At 36.3% G+C, this 20,930-nt stretch overlaps 1 protein-coding gene across 1 annotated transcript in view; it reads left to right on the top strand.

Moving 5' to 3' along the window:
- The window catches only part of LOC123321325, a 311,066-nt gene that overhangs the window by 230,339 nt on the left and 59,797 nt on the right, over nucleotides 1–20,930 (top strand). Inside the window, exon 3 of the mRNA XM_044908795.1 lies at nucleotides 7,578–7,634. The gene's annotated coding sequence lies outside the window, so the exon portion shown is untranslated. The remainder of the gene's footprint in view (nucleotides 1–7,577; nucleotides 7,635–20,930) is intronic.

The following is a 20,930-nucleotide window of genomic DNA, read 5'->3' as shown; positions in this document are numbered from 1 at the left end:
GGCTTATCAGAAACTGATGAGTATAGATTCTATGAGAAAAAGGAGGAGACTCCTGTTCACCTGGTTGCAGAATGCCTCGCCATTGCAAGCCAGCGCAAGGAATGTCTTCGACGAGAAAATTATAGAAGGAATGAGGACCTAGCCCCATTGAAGCCCTCTCAGATACTGGGGTTCATTGGAACTCTGGAGCTGGAGAGCGAGGTGTAGATGGTGCAGTTGTGATAACATCATTGATTGGGGGCACAATAGATCAAAAGGTCGTAGTGAAATGTAACCTCTTTACCAATCTAGAAACTAACAATAAACTTTCATATAGAAAGAGAAATTACAGCAAACCTATGTTTTGAACTACAGTGCTTGTTTCCGCCATGCAATTCCTGAATATGGAATAGAGCCTTGAACTAGCAATCCAACGATAGAAAAGCAATGGAACAGTCAACTCGAGGAAAACTCCTAGACTTAGACAGATGAAAAGATTTGTGATGCCTTCAATATCTACATCAGAACGTTCCCGAAGATGCTATAAGCTGAGTTTCGGGTAATGTTGGGCCTGCTGATGAGCCACTGTCACTGTCAGTAACGATGGCAATACATGGTATGCAAGTGCCCAGAACTGAGCAGTCTACACAACATGGGTACATATGGGAAAGCCAGTTCTGGATCCTCATGAGGTTACTGTCAAGGCTCCCAAGAACTTCGTCGAATGCGTCAATATCATTGACAATGAATATGTCTAGGGTATCAGAACAAAAGATCCATGTGGTTGCAGTTCTGAAAGGCTGATCCAAGTCTTATTTCAAAAAGCATGATCAACAAAACGATGGGCACCTGTCAAGTTTGAACTCAGGCGCATGCCAGCACTTTCTGAATAATGCATTACTGAATTCATACCAACGAGACAAACAGACATAATCAAAACAGAGTTGATATAAACGTGGCAAGAATATAATTCACGTCATGTTCAATGGTGCGAACTCAAGTAACAAAACTCCAACTTCCATAACGGAATCAAACAACTCACGAGAAATCTTGAGAATGAAATTATGAATATTTTCCACTCCTCGTGATGAGATGTATCCTTACTTCGTGGGGGCAGCTTGAACTGCGAGGGTAATCCTGTAGTCTAATGGACTCGGTTAATCTGGAGAAAACAAAACATTCAACTGAAAAATGCATAATTTCAACACACGAATGGCTGTGTTTCGCTTCCAACTTAAAAGTGGTGCATTCCTGCAGTTAAATGGAGAGAGGAATTCAACTTTTGTCACCATTCTTCCAACGAAAAGCTCTCATTTAATTACCAACAAGGAATTTTAAGTGATTCAAGGTGTAAGGTAGATGATAATATAATAGAGTTTTAGTCGAATATACATATCTGGAAATAACCATTGGCAGCGAGCTTCTGCGATGTAATCATCAAGGTCCTACTGATGTGCAAAAGTCTGGCTGGAAGACTTGAGGCTGCACACCCAAACTAATGCTACGGATGTAAATCATGATTATACACCTACATCCCAAAGTAGGTATTAATAGAGCAGCTGGGACCATAGCAGATCTCGTAGCTAGTGATAGACAGATAAGTCCATGAGGCTAAATTTAATTAATTTTCTGAACTCTAGATTCATCCACGAACCATTGAATTCTAATGATAAATCAAAGGATCGATCATATACAAAATTAATAAAGTGGGAGTGATTATTATGTACTTAGTAGAAAATTCAATTAATGGATCAACCAACGTGTAATAATGCATTCCATTCACTGGAATATATTTGACTGATTTTGCAACCAACATCATTGTACCATTGTGAATATTTAATGACCGATTTTGCTGAAACAACTAGAGGGATTGAGTAAATTAGTACATTATAAATAGAAATAATGATGAGAAAGGGCATATTTAATGAAAGCTTGAAAATGATATAATACAGTTTATTCTCCACAAATGGAAAAACTTACTTATTAATATACAAAATGAGTAAAAAAATGAATGTTTTCAATAATACATACTTCGAAAACATCAATAACTCTTGATCCTGCAGTGTAGGTCATCGGTTTAAAAGGACATAAAAAATTAAGAATTCGAATTTGAAAAGTTTAACCATTTCATCTTCATAATAAAAAAGGTTGGATGAAAAATCATCCTCAGCAAAATATTCTACAGTGTAGAGACTGATAACGTTCTGCTTAGAATTTAGAAAAATTCAGATCCACTCAATTTAAGTGGATTTTATCTGGTACAAAATATTACAGAAAATTGACCTAGGAAATAAAGAGAGGAACATGTTTATCAGTCCATAGCTTCAGCGTCAGAATCTTAATACTGTGCAATCAGGCAGTATTGAGATTTTAAATCAGTTCTATAACAATTCTAGTTTTTATAACTTCTTTTGAAGAGTATATCCAATTACACATGCTTGCCAAATATCAAATTCTTATATTCCTTGTCCTCATATAAGATGAATTCCAGACCAGAAAACAACAACAAAGGCAATTACAATTTATAAAAACAAATATGGACAACAACAAAAAACTACAGATAATGTTGGACACCTAAAAACATACATACGAATATTTAGGCCTTAGACTCAATATTGACAAAACCAAAATCCTGGTAAGTCCATCAGAAAACCTTCAAACAGATATCAGCCTGGAGGATGAAAGTTCGAGCAGTTCGAATACTTGGGAAGTTTGATAAATACTAGGGCTAACCTGGACACGGAAATACACAACCGTATCAATTCAGCATCACGGGCATTCTGGAAGCTTTCAAAATCACGACCTCAATCTGAAGACCAAGACAGCTGTTTACAAAGCAGTGGTCCTCCCAACGCTTCTTTACGGAAGTGAAAGCTGGACTCCCTACAGGCAACACATTAAACAGCTTGAACAAACGCAACAAGGTCACCATAGACAAATAATGCACATCTGATGGTTCCACAAAGTTTCAAATGCAGAAGTCTTGCAGCGCGCGAGTTGTATAACAATTGAGACTCAAGTAACGAGGGCCCGACTCAGATGGAGCGGCCACATTCTGAGGATGCAAGACACAAGACTCCCCAAAATAGCTCTGTACGGCGAATTCACAGAGGGAGCCCGGAGACCAGGAGGCCAGTATAAGCGGTTTAAGGATATACTGCATCAATCCCTAAAATCAGTTAATGCCAATTATAACTGGGAACAACTAGCGTTAGACAGATCACAGTGGAGGTCTTTGGTCCACAGCTATAATGGAGACTCGAGAAGAATACAGCGGCGGCCAGATCTGGTTGGTATCCATGCCCAGAGTGAGGGCACACAGTCGCAAGTAGCCCTAAAGAAATTATAGTCTGGTTCTTGAGTCTTTTTGTAGATTTATTCTCGGTAACGAGATTCAGCTATGAATGAATGCATGTTCGAAGATTGTTCACAGAAACGAAGACTTTCACTGAAAGTACTTGAAACAGAATTGTCCTCACCCCTTTGTTGATGGGCGTAATTTCGGCCATATTTCATGCGTTTAATTTGCCGTTATATAGCCTATTTTTTCCTATTCATAGTTTCCTGAACTTAACGACTGAAAATTATGATAATACTTCATGCAAATGAGTTCCGTTGTAGGTATGTACTCTGAAATTGAAATAATCACGTGAATTAGTGGAAATGAGGCACAATTAAACATTCTTGCAAAATGTAAACGGACGATTAGATAAACATGTTCGGCGATATGTGGCCTGAAAACTTTGGACGATATATTTCACTAGAATACAAATTTTGGGTGGCTCCCAAAACGGGGCAGCTTTGCAACATGCTGGCTCCGTGTTCACGTCCAATCTGAAATATATGCGACAGTGGCAATGATTTACTCGCGCAGTGGTCGAAGTTAAAGGTATAAGATATTACAACGGTCCAACTTTTTCCGGATTCGTTGTTTTTTTTACCGCCCGAATCGTGGAATTCCCACGGATTGTGTCAGAGACGCCCGTAGCTCGGATTCTTTAAGAAAGGAACTATAATTAGGAGGACTGAGTTTTACTCCTGTTGATAATTGCACATCTAAAAGGGCCAGAAAGGATAATTTCAGAGAACACGAAAGCAATCTTAGCTGTCTGTTTGAAGGGGCTCCCAATTTAGTCGATTTTAATTCCTCTAATTTGGAATAGGTTCAACGACCATACGTTCCATTTTATAATCGAAGTTCCGGAATTTATGTTGGAGGAAATTAACTTATTGATATTTCCTCCAGCTATTTATTTATCACACTATTCAGTTTCAATAATATTTTTATAGTTTAAATTATCGGATTGGATAAATATTGTTATATGTTCTCGATTTCATTTGGTTATCACCAAATAACTTTTCAAAATCTGTTTTTTATATTGATAACTTTAGTATATTTGCTGTGGGCCATGTGGTTTTCACAAAAACATTAATTCATAAGAATAAATCTATTTTTCGATATCAAGAAGAAATGAACCTACTACAGAGTGAGTCTTTGACTCGTACAAATATAAAAACAGTAGATATATTCTTGAGGTCAAAAGAAATACTTTTCTCCCATATCATTTTTTCCGATTAGGCCCTGATAAAAATATATAGCTATTTTTAGTTTTCATAGTGAGAGGTGCCATCCTGGAAAACCAAAATTACCTATAGAACTAGCTAAATCCATGACACTACACATCTGTAGATCTTTCAAACAGAGTTGCATTCAGCCAAAGTACCCAATTTTCCGAATATCACAGATATTTTTTATTTTTGAACATCAAATTACTCGAAAACGGCGCATCATACGAGAAAATATGAAGAACACATTTTGCAAAACTTTAAAATGTTCATTAGATAGCGTCTGACTTAGTTTCAAGGGTTGGGTTCTCGAATTTTCATATTTTCATGGTACCTAATGGTCATAATGAGAAAACTGGAAGACGTGGGTGATATCTTGTGTTTGAAGGTTCAACAAAAAATGAAAAACCATATTCTGAAATTCATTTCTTTCGATGGAACCGTTTGTGAGAGCTTAAAATAACATTTTTTTATAGTTTTTCATCTTTTAAACCGAGCCGATTTGAAATTATTTTTATGAAAAGAAGTATTTCTTTTCACCTGAAGAATGTAATGTTTGATATTTGTACGTTATTGTAGACAAATTCAAAGTGGATCAGAAACTGCTTGAATTTTCTGCGGACCAAAACACCTTTGGATAGCTTTTCGCGTTTTTCTCTTTAATTTTTTCCCATAGAGTGGTCAGTAATGTCAAATAGTAATCTCCGGTTATTGTTCTACACTTATCCAAACATTCAATTATGATTACTCCATGGCAAACCCAAAAAACTGAAGCAAGAAATTTTCCAGCAGATTTTTGGACACGAAACTTCTTAGGTCTTGGAGAACCAGAGTGTCGCCATTATATCGATTGTTGCTTTGTCTCTGGATCGTAGAAATGTACCCAAGTCTTATCCATAGTAACAATTCGGTTTAAGAAGTCTACATCGTTTTCAAGTCGAGCACAGATCGAACGCGATGCTTCTACCTTTGCATGCTTTTGGTCAACATTCAAACATTTGGAGATTCATTTTGCAGCAATTTTTCTCATGTCCAAATTGGCGTGAGCTATATGATGAACGCTTTCGTATGAAATATTCAGTGCTTCAGATATTCGTTTTAGCCCAATTCGACGGTCTGATAAAATGATGAACTGCATCGATATTTTCTGGGACTGACACAGCAAAATTTACCTCTTTTGAAGCTTGCAGTCCAATTTTTCAAGGTCGCATACGAAGGAAATTGATCACCAAGGGTATTAAGCATATCTTCGTTAATCTGCTTACCTCATAACCCTTTCAAATACAGGTACTTGATGATGGCTCGATACTCCAATTTTTCGATTCACACAATTTCGGTGCACATCTTCTTTTTTTCAATTTATTGCTTGTGATATACTTCTTTGACCTCAAACATCACACTGACACTTTTAATGAGTTATTGTTCGTTGCTATTGTAACGCAATATTTTTTTATGCATGGAACTGGTCTAGGCTAACTTGATAGCAATACGTCCTCGCATTGGCATTGAATTTTCATCTAACCAACCCTTGTGATGTTCCCTGAGGTTATAAACTACTTACATCGATATGGCTTCTTGGTTAATGACCTTCCAAGCACCACAAACTAAATTTCCACACAGATAACACCACAACTGAGTGGTTCCAATTCATGGCTCAATCATTCCTTCCAAAACCCAGATTTTTCAACTATAATAGCATTAGCGTAACCGATAGACGGCCCAACCCAGAATCGAAAATTAGTTGTCCAAATTGCCTGTTCTTGTCTCCGTCTGATGGTCTCGGAGAACATCCGTCGAGATGGCTCCGAATAAATTTCACTGATCCCACCAAAGCAGCTCCAATTAATAACATTAGAATCCGTGAGTTTTAGCCAGAGATCAGAGGGATCATGAGACGCTGTGGCTTATTGAATATCTGAATCAGATTCTTCGACTCCAAACCGAACCCAAGGAATTGAACGAGTCATTATAATGTACACAAAGATAGTCCTGGAAAATGCATTGTAGAATAAGACATCTCAAATGAGAAATATGAAAGGTCGGGATAATGAATTCTGGGAACTTTTGATTATATTGGAGGGGTACATCGTATCGTATACTCCATATTTGTGACGAACCTTCTCTGCAATTATGTTATTCTCCACAATATTTCCTTTTACATCATATTTTCAATTCTCATTATGAGTAGTGAACACCAGCAGATTTCAGCTATGAATATGACTATGAGTCAGATATGATTGACTCAAGATTATATTCTGCTACAATGCGAATCCAATTCTTCATTACTAAAGAACAAAAAGATCAAATTTGTCATTAGAATTTTGAAAGATCCCCTATGAGTTTTTCTCAATGTTTGAATGCTTTAAATAAAGGATAAAAACAAAAAACTCCTGGGTATTGCGCCAATATTATTGTATGAAATAATTTTTATTGCCTTACTTTTTTCCACTTAGAATCAATGAATTTCTATTTTTTTCAACTGTCCATCTGTTAACCAAGTGGTCTATAATTTCTTCTTCTGTGCCACACTCACATCTATTAGGTATACCAACTATGGCCAGTCCTGAGTCCTGAATCGATATAATTTACGCCAAATTTTTCTAGGAATATCAAATGCACAAACCTTCTTTGAAGGATCAGTAATTAAACCTTTATTAAAGAGATTACACGAATTCCATTCTGACTTATAAAAATAGTGACTATCTATAACATAAGAACAACAATGCTAAAGTATAAAAAACACTGACTGAACTTCACTGGAAAAGAACCGAAATATACAAACGAACGAAAGTATTCAGAGGGAGTGAGAGAGAGAGAGAGAGAGAGAAATAAACTTCATTGCCAGAAATCAAATGGCATTAATTCTCCCATGTTACATGGTTTTCCTCATTCATGATAATTTCGAATCCTTTCTTGAGTTAGGTCATTCTTTAAATGTTCTTCAAATAATATTTGAAGATATCTGTTATAGCTATAAGTAATCCTTTTTTAATACATTTTGCAATGTGTATTAATTTCTTGTTCTTTTACAGATAAACTTCAATAACCTTCCTTCAGGTGGGGACGGACTTCCTTGTGATGAAATATTGGTATGCACCTTAAATTGAATTATTTTTAGCTTTGACTTTTTCTATAATCTGTTGATATTTTTCACTGTTCAAATATTTAATGTTTCAATTGAGCGTTTCTTCTTTCATGTCATATACCATCAAGCTGTTTATTAATATTGTAAAATTAAAATCTATTCTTTGGAAGTTTTGGACATTTCAGGATTTTGGTAAAAAATTGAATCAAATAATTTAAGGTTATAAAAAGTATAAGAGTCATTCAAAGTATAATTAATCCCTGTTTACTGCCACTTCTCTTATGAGCATACAAAAAATGCTTGTGAATTCACAAAACCAGAATTGATAACCAGAAAGGGATTGCACTAGCAGAAAGGGATCGATAGTCAAGAACTTCTTTAATAGATGCTAGACAGGAAATTCTCCTCTGAATGGATCATGGGAAGCTGTCTCAGGCAATCAAGTCTTCTCATTGAGAGACCGCCCTCTGTACCTGAGGACAAAAAACTCTTGGCTCTTGAGAGGAAACAACTGAGTCTATTGACTGGAGCAATGACTGACCATTTGTTCAATAAACACTCAAATAGAATGGGACTAACTGACTGTTCCCTGTGCCGCTAGTGCAGGGGCACTGATGAAACGGTTGAACATACTCTGTTCATCTGCAGCAACCTTGAAGAGTTAAGGATTACACATCTAGGAAACACAACACCCACAATTCCTATGGTAAGTGGGACTCCTCTCTGTCGACTTGTGGCGTTTTTATCAGCGTGTCTCAAGGTTTGAGTCTCTCCAACTGCAAGCGGATGAACAATGGGTCAGGAGGACTCAGTTCAGCCCAGTGGGACGTAGAAGAAGAAGAAGAAGGGATGGCACTACCAGAAACGGCGTTGAAATTTTAGATAAATCATTCCTCCTAATTTTCTTATTCTCATCATATACTTTCTGAGGCGACACAATATCAGCTTTGAGTCGATGATTGTACTAGTTCAAGGCTTCCATAGCAACTTGACTATCAGAATGGGTCACTATATCACATCCTCGATAGTTTCTCTCCAGGTTTATGTACTTACCTCTTTTTTTTGCCTGAATGACACTCGAGAAGGAACAACATAAAATCGTGTAGAAGTTCTTGTTCTCAATGCTTACTTTATTACCATAACATCACTTGGTAGGTTCGCAGATGAAATGTTATTGTTAGGAGACGACTAGGCTCTCTGATATTTAAATCTCTCATTACCTGTACATTCCCCAGATATCTGAGGATGATCCCATGAGTTAGCATCAACCACTAGATGTAAACAGGTGAGATCTGTAATGATCTCAAGTGCTCTTGTTCGGCATGATCTCCCAGCTCCAGTGATACATACACAGGCCAGCCTTTGTACAGGGTGGATAAAATTCGATGGGGTTGAGTGGCAGGTCTGTAACCGTAAGAGCTAGGAAAAATGGATGGCACGTTTCTGGCCTCGATTTTCAAAGATGGATTGTGGCCAAAACCGCATCCCTCTATCTTCTTGGAGGTATGAGTGAAAACTCATTTCTCGGTTCTTCGAATTGGCCCTTCATTTCGCAACGATTCAGTGATATGAAAAAACAAATGAAACACTTTTTCATTTGGAATTCAGTGGCGTAGTCGATGATTCTCTTCAGTCAGTCCCATTTTTTTTTTTCTGATTTAATAATATTTGTCTCCAATTATTCTTTCAATAAAAGACTCAAAAACTAAGCCGGTAATGTGGGAAGGTTATTTTCCTCGATAATTTGATAAACGTGCAGAGCTTTATGCTTCTATTGTGTTAGGTTATCAGAGTCTCTGAAAATGACTTCCATTGCAGATATTCGAATATGTGAAATCATACATCATTATGAAGTTGTTGAATTGGCACCCCTTAGACTCATTGCTGACCAAGAAATCTTGCTGGATTTAAAAGTTTGCACTGCAAATAATTCCATTCCATTCCATTGCTGTATCCCGTTACCGGGAATAAATCCACAAAAAGAAGAAGAAAAAAATTGCGAACAGACTTGTAATTTCTTAGGGCTAGTTGCGACTGTGTGCCCTCCTTTGACTAAAGAGACCCAACCGTGACCTGCAGATCCTTCCACACTCAGGGCATGGATAGTCACCAACCAGATCTGGCCGCCGCTGTATCCTTCTCGATTCTCCATTGTAACTGTGTACCAAAGACCTCCACTGTGACCTGTCTAACGCTAGTTGTTCCCAGTTATGATTGGCATTAACTAATTTTAGGGATTGACGTAGTGTATCCTTAAACCGCTTATACTGGCCTCCTGGTTTCCGGGCTCCCTCAGTGAATTCGCCATATAAAGCTATTGTGGGGAGTCTTCTGTCTTGCATCCTCAGAATGTGGCCGCTCCATCTGAGTCGGGCCTTCGTTACTTGAGTCTCAATGGTTGTACAACTTGCGCGTTGCAAGACTTCTGCATTCGAAACTTTGTGGAACCATCTGATGTGCATTATCTGTCATAGATGACGTTGTTGCGTTTGTTCAAGCTGTTTAATATGTCGCCTGTAGGGCGTCCAACTTTCGCTTCCGTAAAGAAGAGTTGGGAGGGCCACTGCTTTGTAAACAGCTGTCTTGGTCTTCAGATTGAGGTCGTGATTTTGAAACACTCTGTCCTTTAGCTTCCAGAATGCCCGTGATGCCGAATTGATACGGTTTTGTATTTCCGTGTCTAGATTAGCCCTAGTATTTATGAAGCTTCCCAAGTATTTGAACTGCTCGACCTGTTCTAGAGTTTCACTCTCCAGGCTGATATCTGTTTGAAGGCTTTCTGGCGGACTTACCAGGATTTTGGTCTTGTCGATATTGAGTCTAAGGCCTAAAGCTTTGTATATATGTTTATAGGTGTCCATCATTATCTGTAGATCCTCTGAGCTGCTAGCGATGAGTGAACAGTTGTCTGCATATTGAAGTTCCGTGATGAACTTGGTACGGGTTTTTGCTCTGAGGCGCCTCAGGTTAAACAGGCCTCCATCAAATCTGAATCTTATCCCAACACCTCTTACGGGCATGCTCATGTCAGCAATTATCGATACAGCTATGGCGAAAATATTGAACAGTAAAGGCGCTAATACGCAGCCTTGTTTTATTCCGGAGTTGGTTGAGAAATGGTCGGTTGTAGAGCCATTATGCTGTATTCTAGCGGTGTTGATGGTATGAAGGCTTTTACACACTGCTAGGAATTTTTCGGGTACTCCAAGACGTTCCATGATTTTCAGCGCTCTCCGATTCACCGAGTCGAATGCCTTACTTAAATCGATGAAGGCTGTATAAATCCTTGATTGTTGTTCACGGGCCTTCTCTTGTAGCTGTCCAGTGTAAAAATTAGGTCCACCGTACCTCGATTTGGTCGAAAGCTAATAATAGACGTGTTCCGACGGTCAATAAGAAATGCTTCCTTCCGTTGTATTTTATGTTGGCACTGCTTGATGTTGAGCTGTGCTCTAGTCATGACCGAAAACTTTTCTCAAAATTAAATGTAGAGGAAGGATGAGAAAGCAGTTTTTTGAGGCCAGAAGAATCCCGATGTTCGAGCTGTCGAACGGCCTTAATTGCTGTCGTTTCTTAACTCGTCCTATAGTAATTTCTTCCAGAACGAAATCAAGATATTCAGATTTTCTGCCTCCTTCCGATTCGTTTCCAGAAATTCAATTAAACGTCTGCGAAAATGGGATTTATGCTCCTAAATGACATTTTCCGAGCAAACGATTTCCTGACTTGTATCTGTGGGATAATCTAGTAAACTGGCGAAATGAGGAGCGTCCCTTGGAGAAAGTTTCGGAGATCTTCATCGATAAACCCAACAAATATATTCCCGTTCCGTCTGCTGATGAAATTTTCGGTTTGGATGTGGTTATTATGATTCATCCAGCGTTCAACGAGTTCAAATTGTGATCGAGTTTAATAAGGAATAATTTGGGGTCCCTTTATTTGGTTAGACCTAAGGAGACATTATTATGTTGTGAGAATCTCCGTTTTTTGCCTCCGAACCCTGAGTATAGGGTGAAACAAGGATATCTTCATCTCAGTCTGATGATGCATAATATTTTGTTCCTTAGGCATAGTAACAAATTGGTACTGTAAGGAAATCATATGAAAAAGGCGATCGTTTTGTCACGCGTTTTATTTTCTATTGTTCAATGAACAAATTTTTCACAACCATACTCGTAGGAAATATCAAAGTATTGAACACAAAAATTTTATTAATTATAAATAAGGGTTGAGTCTTATATCATAGTGAAGGTTACGGAATTCCTCCTACGAATAAACTGAATAGTTTCTGCTTGTTACTCGTTTCGGTTTAAAAAAGAATGGGTGAACATATTTGGAACAAAATTTTATTACAGTAAATGTTCAAAAACATCCAAAATCGCCCAAAAATGCATGAGGAATTCGATTATGGAAAACACTACATGCATTTAATTAGTTTCATGTAAGTCCCTTGATCCTAACTTAAATGCTGAATAATTTGATAAATACATCGAATAAAAATTCAGTAACTGCCTAAAAGCAGAAAATTAAAAACAATTTCAATATCTCAATCAAGATTTTTTTTCTTTTCTACTCAATGAATGTTACCCATCACTTTCAACTAGTTTTCCAGATAAAAAATAACACTACAGAAAAAGATTGCTGAAACTCCAAGAAAATGCCCATTTTGATTATACTTTCCTTTTGTTCACTAAATTTCGTTCACACCTTATATAGTGTTTACCTCCTTCGAAATGAATGATTTCTAAATGAAATACATTTCATTTTGAACAAAATTTTATTATTCAAGTAAAAAATTTTATTATGTTCATTTTATATCAGTAAAACACCGAGTGATTTGATTAAACTTTGTCTGGTGATGTTTATTCCATTTTCCCACATATGACACTATACTTTTATCATCATTCTCCATAGCTTTTTCATGATTTTCATTTGTGTGACAGTAAACTATCTTGAAAGGCACTGTACACGATATTATATTATGGCAATATTATTATCGAAATAGGGTGAAAATGAATGGTTTGGTATCTGAAAATTCAATGGATGACTTTTGAAAGGTAATTGAGACTGCATTTAAATTTGAACACTAGTTTTATGATTATTCTTCTGGTTTATCTATCTATTTGTAAATAATCTATAAATATTCAAGAAAAATTCTCTATTGTCATAGTTTTGAGCAATAAGTAATGATAAACTTCTAAATTGGATAAATTAAAAATTGGAAACCCAAAAAAGTATAAAAATTGTATATAAAAATTGATACACTATTAAAATCAATGAAAAAATGTCAACATGGCCAGTTGTCTGAAATATAAGTTCTTATGTAAGCAAATAAAAAGAAAATGTTGGAAAACATGGGCATTCTCAACGAGGACTAAAATATGTTGATGAAAATAATCATATCGCCTAACTTTAGCTGATATGACACTAAATTTTGTGGTTTTGATCTAAATTCCCCTGCCTGTATTTATTTTATTAAAACGAGAAGATATAAAAGAAATTTCAAATTGTGAATATGAGAAAGATTGATACACAACCACTAACACGCCTCAGTTCAACTAGTGACTAATTTAAAATTCCTGTTTCAGTTTTGAATGAAATCAACATATTGCAATCAAAAGCCAATTCATTATCCTCATGATGTGAATTGTGAACATTAAGCCATAATTTAAGCCTGAGTCCTCCTCAAAAGAAATTGATTTATTAGGGTAGCGCTTGCTTCCAGAATTAATTTCTCCGAAATTATCTGACGAGACTTTGATTACTTTTTCATCGATTCAGAACATTTTTTTCTGATACCGACTCCCATAATAATAGAAAAGATTCGTACCAACTTTCAATTGAGGATGAATAATATAACAAACTAGCTGACCCGGCAAACCTAGTTTTGCCATTTAAATTATTTCTAGGGTAGATAATAATAACTTTTTGTCCAAATGTCGAAAACCTATAAGTACTCTATGATTGCTCGATTTTTCGTAAGAAAAAGGAATGCCTTTTTTTCTGTTCTGTACAATTTTTCTTGGCAATATTTTGTTATATAAACCTTGCCCTAACAATAATAAACACAACAAAAAAAGAATTGTCCAATTTGGTGCGATCGTTTGAACAATGAAGCTTTTTGAAGTAAACCATAGATCCTCTTTTATTAATATAGATGAAAAGTTCTCCAAGATAGTAAACTTTAAATGGGGTTGCGTTGCATAGCGACCTCAAGATCTAGTACCTCGCAATCCAGTTCCACAGTTTTGATAAACTCCAGTGTCTGGGATGGCTTATGGCTTCAAGGAGGACCTCCCTTGCTCCAACAGGTTTCTCGTCCTAACCATTTTTGCGTTGGCTAGCAATGTCACCATTATGTCACCAGGTGATACAGAGTCTCACCCACTTCACCAAAGAATCTGCAAGGAATTTTTTACAGTGTTTAAATCTCGGAAGATTTCTCCCGAGTAATTTTCTTTCGGTTTGTTTTCCTGAAAGTCCCACAAAAATGTAACATAAGTAATACATCCCAAGGATATAAATTCGATTCGATATTTGTGTCACGTTAATTTGTGAAAGAGCGAATTCCAGATACAGTTTGGAAATTCGAAACGTTAATGAGATTCCCTCAATGTTTTGAAAATATCCAATTATGACTTCGTATTTTCAGCTTCTCTGTATAGGGTTCGTTACCTTTCCAGTCATTTCCCAACAAAGGATCATTATTCACTGAATAAATAATTATGAGATCCGAAAGAGGACAATTTGAAATGTCATTGACAGAATTTCATTATTTCTTTCAGCGGCCATTTTTCCAGTGCCCGATAAAACACAAACAAAGCATAAAACTGCAGACATAAAAGCCGCTCATTTTTGGATCAGACGATAATCCATTGAAATCGTATAGATAATAAATCTCTGAGGAAATGTACCCTGGCCTAATATTTCAAATCGTCCCGCTCAATATCTCCCTCACGTCTGACTCTTCCAGGACGAGAAATGCAAATTCAGTTTCCTCCAGGACATTTTGAGCTTTTCTCTATCTGTGCGCGTTCCCAGCAGGGCACTAAATGAACGAATTGCGGTGTTCAAGATAGAACATCGTTTCGGACTTCTTGACAATATTATGCTCACAATGTAGACGTGTTATATGTTTCTTCATAAATTTCAGCGAAATATCATATGCATCATTTCAGACTTGGAGTGGGACCAACGTTATGGTAAGGAATACTTGACTTGACCTTTTTTTCGGAACTTATCGAAACATTTTATTCCACAAATTGCCAATCCTCATCTTCAAACCAGTGATTACGAAACACAGCTTTCTTCAGATTGTTATAATTTGAACAGAAACGTCAATAAAAATGCTATTTATTTCATTTAACCTCCGGAGAGATGTTACATGTTTCTGAATTACATAATTTTTTTGAATTTCTTTGAGCTTGCGTCTCTGAGTATTTGCTAGAGCTGAAGTTTGGTTACTTATCTCACCGTTGAAATTATACTAGCTAATTAATTTTGGCTTAGATTAACACATTTCAGTATTTGTGTCCAATAAATGTTTATATTCAAATTATCGAACAACAGAGCAGTGAAATATTCCGACTGCATTTTCTCTCAAAAATTTTTCCAGATTGTCCTTATTTGATTTTATTGAAGTTCAAGATGTTTCAGCTAACAAATGGAATTCTATCAACGGAAAGTTTTAATTTGTATCAACAACTTTGTGGCCGATGGTTACATCGAATTCTATCAATGATTAAAATTTTACTAAAAAGGCGATTTTGCCTTGAGTAAGGAAGTATTATATCGACATATATGTGTTGCTCAGAAGCTATTTTTTTTTGTATAACATGACATCAAAAGAATATTCCATCCATATTCAGAATAAAGAAGTTTTTTACTTCCACCTTCCAAAATTTAGCAATTTCATATAACCTGTACGTTCGAACTACACTGCGCAAAAAAATTAACGCACATTCTGAAAATCTCAATTTCAATGAAAGTTCCCTCTACATTGACTTTATAACTTATTTTTTATGTCCTCTCGGGAAGGTTTTGAACGGAACAAAACACATTAAATGGAAGAAAAATTCAATCTTATGTGAAAGAAGAGAAATGAACAATTTTCAAAATACTGAAATGCTGATACCTAAGTGATTTAATACTTGGTATTTTCACCCCTTGTGTTGATTACAGCTCGGCAACGACGGTTCATACTCAAAATGAGTGATCTTAAAATGTTCTGATCTAATCCTTCCCAGATTTCTCCGAGTTGGATTCCTATGTCATTAAGAGTAGCTGGATGATTTTCTGAACTTCTCAGCCTTCTATTGAGGTTGTCCCAAACCTGCTCAATCGGATTGAGATCTGAACTTCTTGCTGGCCATTCCATTCGAGAGACTTCAACCTTTTCAAGGTACTCCTGAACGATGCGCGCACGATGGGGTCTGACATTATCGTCAATAAAAATGAAATTTTCACGAATGTATGGGGCAAATGGCACTACATGCTCTTCAAAAATGTTCCTTATATACCTATCAGCATTCATAGCTCCATCATCAACGACCACTAGGTCTGTGCGAGCAGTCAAAGATATTCCACCCCATACCATAATCGATCCTCCCCCGAAACCAGTAGTATTCAGGAAATAGCACTGAGCATATCTTTCATGTGGACGTCTGTATACAAGGGAACGCCGATCACAATGGTAGAGACAGAATCTAGACTCATCTGTGAAGAGAACTCTTTCCCAATCGGCCTCTTCCCAATGGATATGCTCTCTCGCAAAATCCAAACGCGCCCTTCGATGGGCTGGTGTAAGAGCTGGGCCTCTTGCCGCGACACCAGGCCTTAAATCATATTCTCTGAGGCGATTTCTTATTGTCTGAGTGCTAATTTGCACCTCATGAGTTTACTCAAGCTGAATTTGAAGGAGGGGAGCGGTTGCAAACCGTTGTCTCAACGAAGAAACTCTCGAGTAACGTTCTTGAATGGCAGTTGTTACCCGTGGTCTACCCTGTCCTGGTCTTCGGACATTCATACCTGTCTCCCTGAATCGCTGCAACATTCTGGACACACTTGTATGGGAAACTCCAAACCTTTCTGCAATTCTTGTGTATGTCCACACTTCTTCTAGCAAAACTACCGCTTGGGCACATTCCTCTTGGGTCAAATTGCGTGTTTCGCGTAGCATAGCAATCGAGTGATCATTGAGAACACCTTCAGTTTTAAAATAAATTTGAGATTTCCATAATGTGCGTTAATTTTTTTGCGCAGTGTATTTATCTATATGGCGAAAAAGTTGTTACCATAGTTTTTAACGTTCAATGTTCGTTTTTTCGTCTTGAAGAATGTACGAAGTGCATCGAAACATCACCATTATTTTATGTGAAATCAACAAAGGAAAATAAAAAACTAATTACTCGATGAAGTCTTGTTATTCATCAGAATCATGGACTGTCACTCAACCCAAAGCATTTTTCAACATAGTTATCGAAACTTTATTCGAGTTTAGACTCAGAACGAATAATTCAATAGGAAGGTATCGGAATAATTCAGCGTTATCAATAAACAGAAAATAATAGATTTTCCACATACTGCTCATCTAGCGATTTCCAGTTGAATGACATATTCTATTCAACTATGGACATTCATAACATACACGATTATGGAAAATCCTTCAAGCCCTCTATCGCTGATTTATTCGTGTAATAAATTAATATTCACGTTATTTCAGATTTATATTCAGAATTGTACTCAACAAGAATGTTATGTGTTTTTGGGAGCTCAATTAGGTTTGGTGAAATATTTCATCTCACCAAGGAAATTATATGCTGGATGGGTTTTTTCTTTTTAATATTCAGATAACTTTGAAGTACAAAAGCTTTTAATGGATTTCTCTCCAAAAACAACTCATTCTCCTACTGAATATATTTTAAGTTTTGAATATTTCCAGTGGTAAAATATTTTGAGTTGATTAAATGATCAGATGAACAAGGTTTTGAGAATTTTAGTTGGATATTGAAACATTGAACAGGGAGCAAAATTGAAAAATTTCGTCAATTCTTTTACATCTAATAGGTTAAACTCATAAGCAGTTTGGCAAACTGATTAACATAATATTTTATTTGAATGATTATAACTGGAGGAAGTTGTTAGTTAATGTTGTTAGTTAGCTTAATTAATGACTTTCACTGAACTCAGCTAGTATGTACAATTGATCACCAGCTAGTTTTATACATTATGCTTGAATATAGGTGGATTTATTATCACAAATATGCACAAATACTTCAAATGAAATAACAAAAAAAATCTGTCATAAAAAATAAGATAACACTCACTATTGTTGTAACGCAGTTTGAAGTTTTTTATTCGGTATTGAAATATCACTGGAATGGGGTATTAAAATATCATGGGGATAGGCAGATATCTACTTTTTAGTAGCTAGGTATAAGAAAGCTTAGGTCGTTGAACGCCAGATGTCGCATCGATTTATGTACTACTTCGATGCCTCTACTGACTTTCAACAAAGGTCCTTTGCTTCATTCAGTAGGCAACGTTTAGTTATGCAGTAAAGACGAACTCAAACAAGAGCATTCCATGGGGTGTAGATTTCTACAAGGACAATTTATTTTATTGAAATATTTGATTCGACGATGAACAGATTTGATTATTTTCTCGAGCTGAATTTTTCAATTCCCAACCCTAAAAACAAATGACAATCCCATAATTGGATCAATATTCGTGCAAAATTTCCTCACAGTATTGTGACAGAAACCGAGTTTCTTCATGTGAAAGAATAATAACCAATAAATTCATTCGACCGCCGTCTATCGTCTAGGCTTCTCGGAAACTAGATGATAAATCAATGAAATTTGGCTCTAACATCCAGTGGCCCTCGAAACGGTCCCTCTGATTCAAAGCGGTTGAATCGATTCCTCTGAAGACCTAGAATCAGAAAACGCTAGCTGCAGAAATTTCATTTCTATGTCATTCGGATTCATAAACTCGTCATACGTTTCATCAGTTCAAGGTTGATCCATAGTTATCTTATTGTTTTCCAACGTTTCCAGAAAAATCTAGTGGGATTTTTTGATTCACATTTATAGTTGGATTTTTAATTTCACTCCTATTTGGATAACTGGAGTTTTCACTTTCCTCAATGAATCTTCAGAATCTGTTTCAGTTCAGAGAGTTGAAAACTCACGGTATTCATACAGCTCAAATACTGAGGAAATTTGGCTCTTTCTAGAGAAGTATCGTCTTCATACATAATACATTTCTATTATAACATTGGTAACATAATATAACAGTTCCTACCCATTATATGTATGAAGTATATTTGTTGGTTCAATACACCAGAGTCTGCAGAATGTTGTTTGCCGTATGTCGGTACTCTTCTTAAAGGACCGTAAATTTCTCTTGGGAAGGAATGGTGAGAAAATCTTTCATTATAAGAATTATACCGGGTGAGTCTTTGACTCCTACAAATATTTTACCAGTAGATTCTTAAGGTCAATGGAAGCACTTTTTTCCTTTCTTTCCGATTCGGCCCTGATAAAGATATGAAGCCATACTACGTGTGCATATTGAGCTATGCCCACCCTGAAGACACAAAATTCCCTTCAGAATAACAAGCTATGATACTACACATCTCTTAAACAGAGTTGCATTCAGCCAAAGTACCCACTTTTCCGAATATCACAGATATTTTTTATTTTTGAATATCCAATTACTGAAAAACGGCGCATTATACGAGAAAATATGAGGAATACTTTCATTTTACAAAACTTTGAAATATTCATTAGAAAGAGTCCATCATCATTCAATGAAACAGTTTGTGAGATAGAACTAAAAATAACATTTTTATGATTTTTCAACAGCCTGTATCTTTCGAACCGAGCTGATTCGGAAAAAATGGTACATAAAAAAGTGTTAAAATATTTGTACGATTCAAAGACTCACCCTGTATTTATTGTCGCGAGAAAAATGGCGAAATACTAAGTGAAAAGTTCATTGCCTTTTGTTGGAAATTTCAACATAATTAATGATCATGATATAAAGAAAAATTTGTTATCGTGAACAAATTCAATCATAAACTATATGAAGAATATTCACGAGCCGCCACTGTTAAATACTTCCAAATTTTTGCTTATAATAAAAAAAAAATAAGAAAACTGACCCCACAAATGTAGGATATTGTAGATGTCAGAATTGAGATGTATATTGCAAATCTCAGTCGCTCAGTTTTCTTATATTCTTCAGTATGAGCGAACATTCAAATGGATTTTATATCAAGATCATCTTGATAAAGTCAAATCTTTTCTTTTCCTTCTTGAATAATGATTGAATTTTCATTTTCATCAGATGTTGGGTTTTGTAACCTGTTGCAAACGAGCCATGAGTTTTATAAATATTATATCAATTAGGAAATCCCTTCTGCAGGATTTTTGTCTTGGGAAATTTGTAATGTAGGCACCATTTCTGTGCTGAATTATCACGTATGCAAATGATGTATCTGAGAAACTTCCAGAATGCCTTCGATTTACACGCATCTGAATAGCGCCCGTATAAAAAGAATCGAAAATGTACGGAATGCCTTATCCATTCATTCTTGCAAGAATTTGTAGTGCACCATCTGTCCCCCCAACTCAGAGCATTATCATTCACAGAGAACTATTCCTCTGGAGTTCTCGAAAATCTCAATATGAAAGGGATAAGGAAGTCCTCCCCAAATCAGCGGATGCAATTAGAACGAATGTCGTGAATATTGAATTTCCTCCTTTTTTCATCATTTGATACCTATTCCATCCGTAAAATTGAAATTTCCGTATATATTCATCTGAAAGCGAAGTTTGCGAGTGATGTCGCTTTGATGCATCTCTTGTTACACTGAAGCGAAGAACCTCATAAATCTCGCAAGCACGCCATAAACATTCATTATTCGGAATGCATTTATCTCAGACGAAATGCCACATTTGTATTTGATTTCGAGCTTTTGAATTCTGATGTGTTCTAGACTGCACGAAACCAAAAGGTTGGAACTTTTTCATGTCGAATATATAAATAATTTCGTCCTTAAGTGTAGAAATCGATAGTGAATTGTCTGATCTTCACTCGGGAACTTGGGTCTCACTAGAAAACTTCGTAATTTGTGTTTCCTAGACTTAAGGAAATAGGCAAGAACAACAAGGTCTCTGTAGTCTGGATTCCTGGTGACTCTGGAAACAAAGGAAACGAGGACAAGAACACAATCGCCAGAAATTGAGCACAAACGCCTCTTACTGGAATCTCATAGCATCCCATTTTTAAAGCG

The sequence above is a fragment of the Coccinella septempunctata genome, chromosome X, assembly GCF_907165205.1.
Source record: "Coccinella septempunctata chromosome X, icCocSept1.1, whole genome shotgun sequence".
In the NCBI taxonomy this organism is placed as follows: Eukaryota; Metazoa; Arthropoda; class Insecta; order Coleoptera; family Coccinellidae; genus Coccinella; species Coccinella septempunctata.
This window is presented reverse-complemented; position numbering and strand designations above follow the sequence as displayed.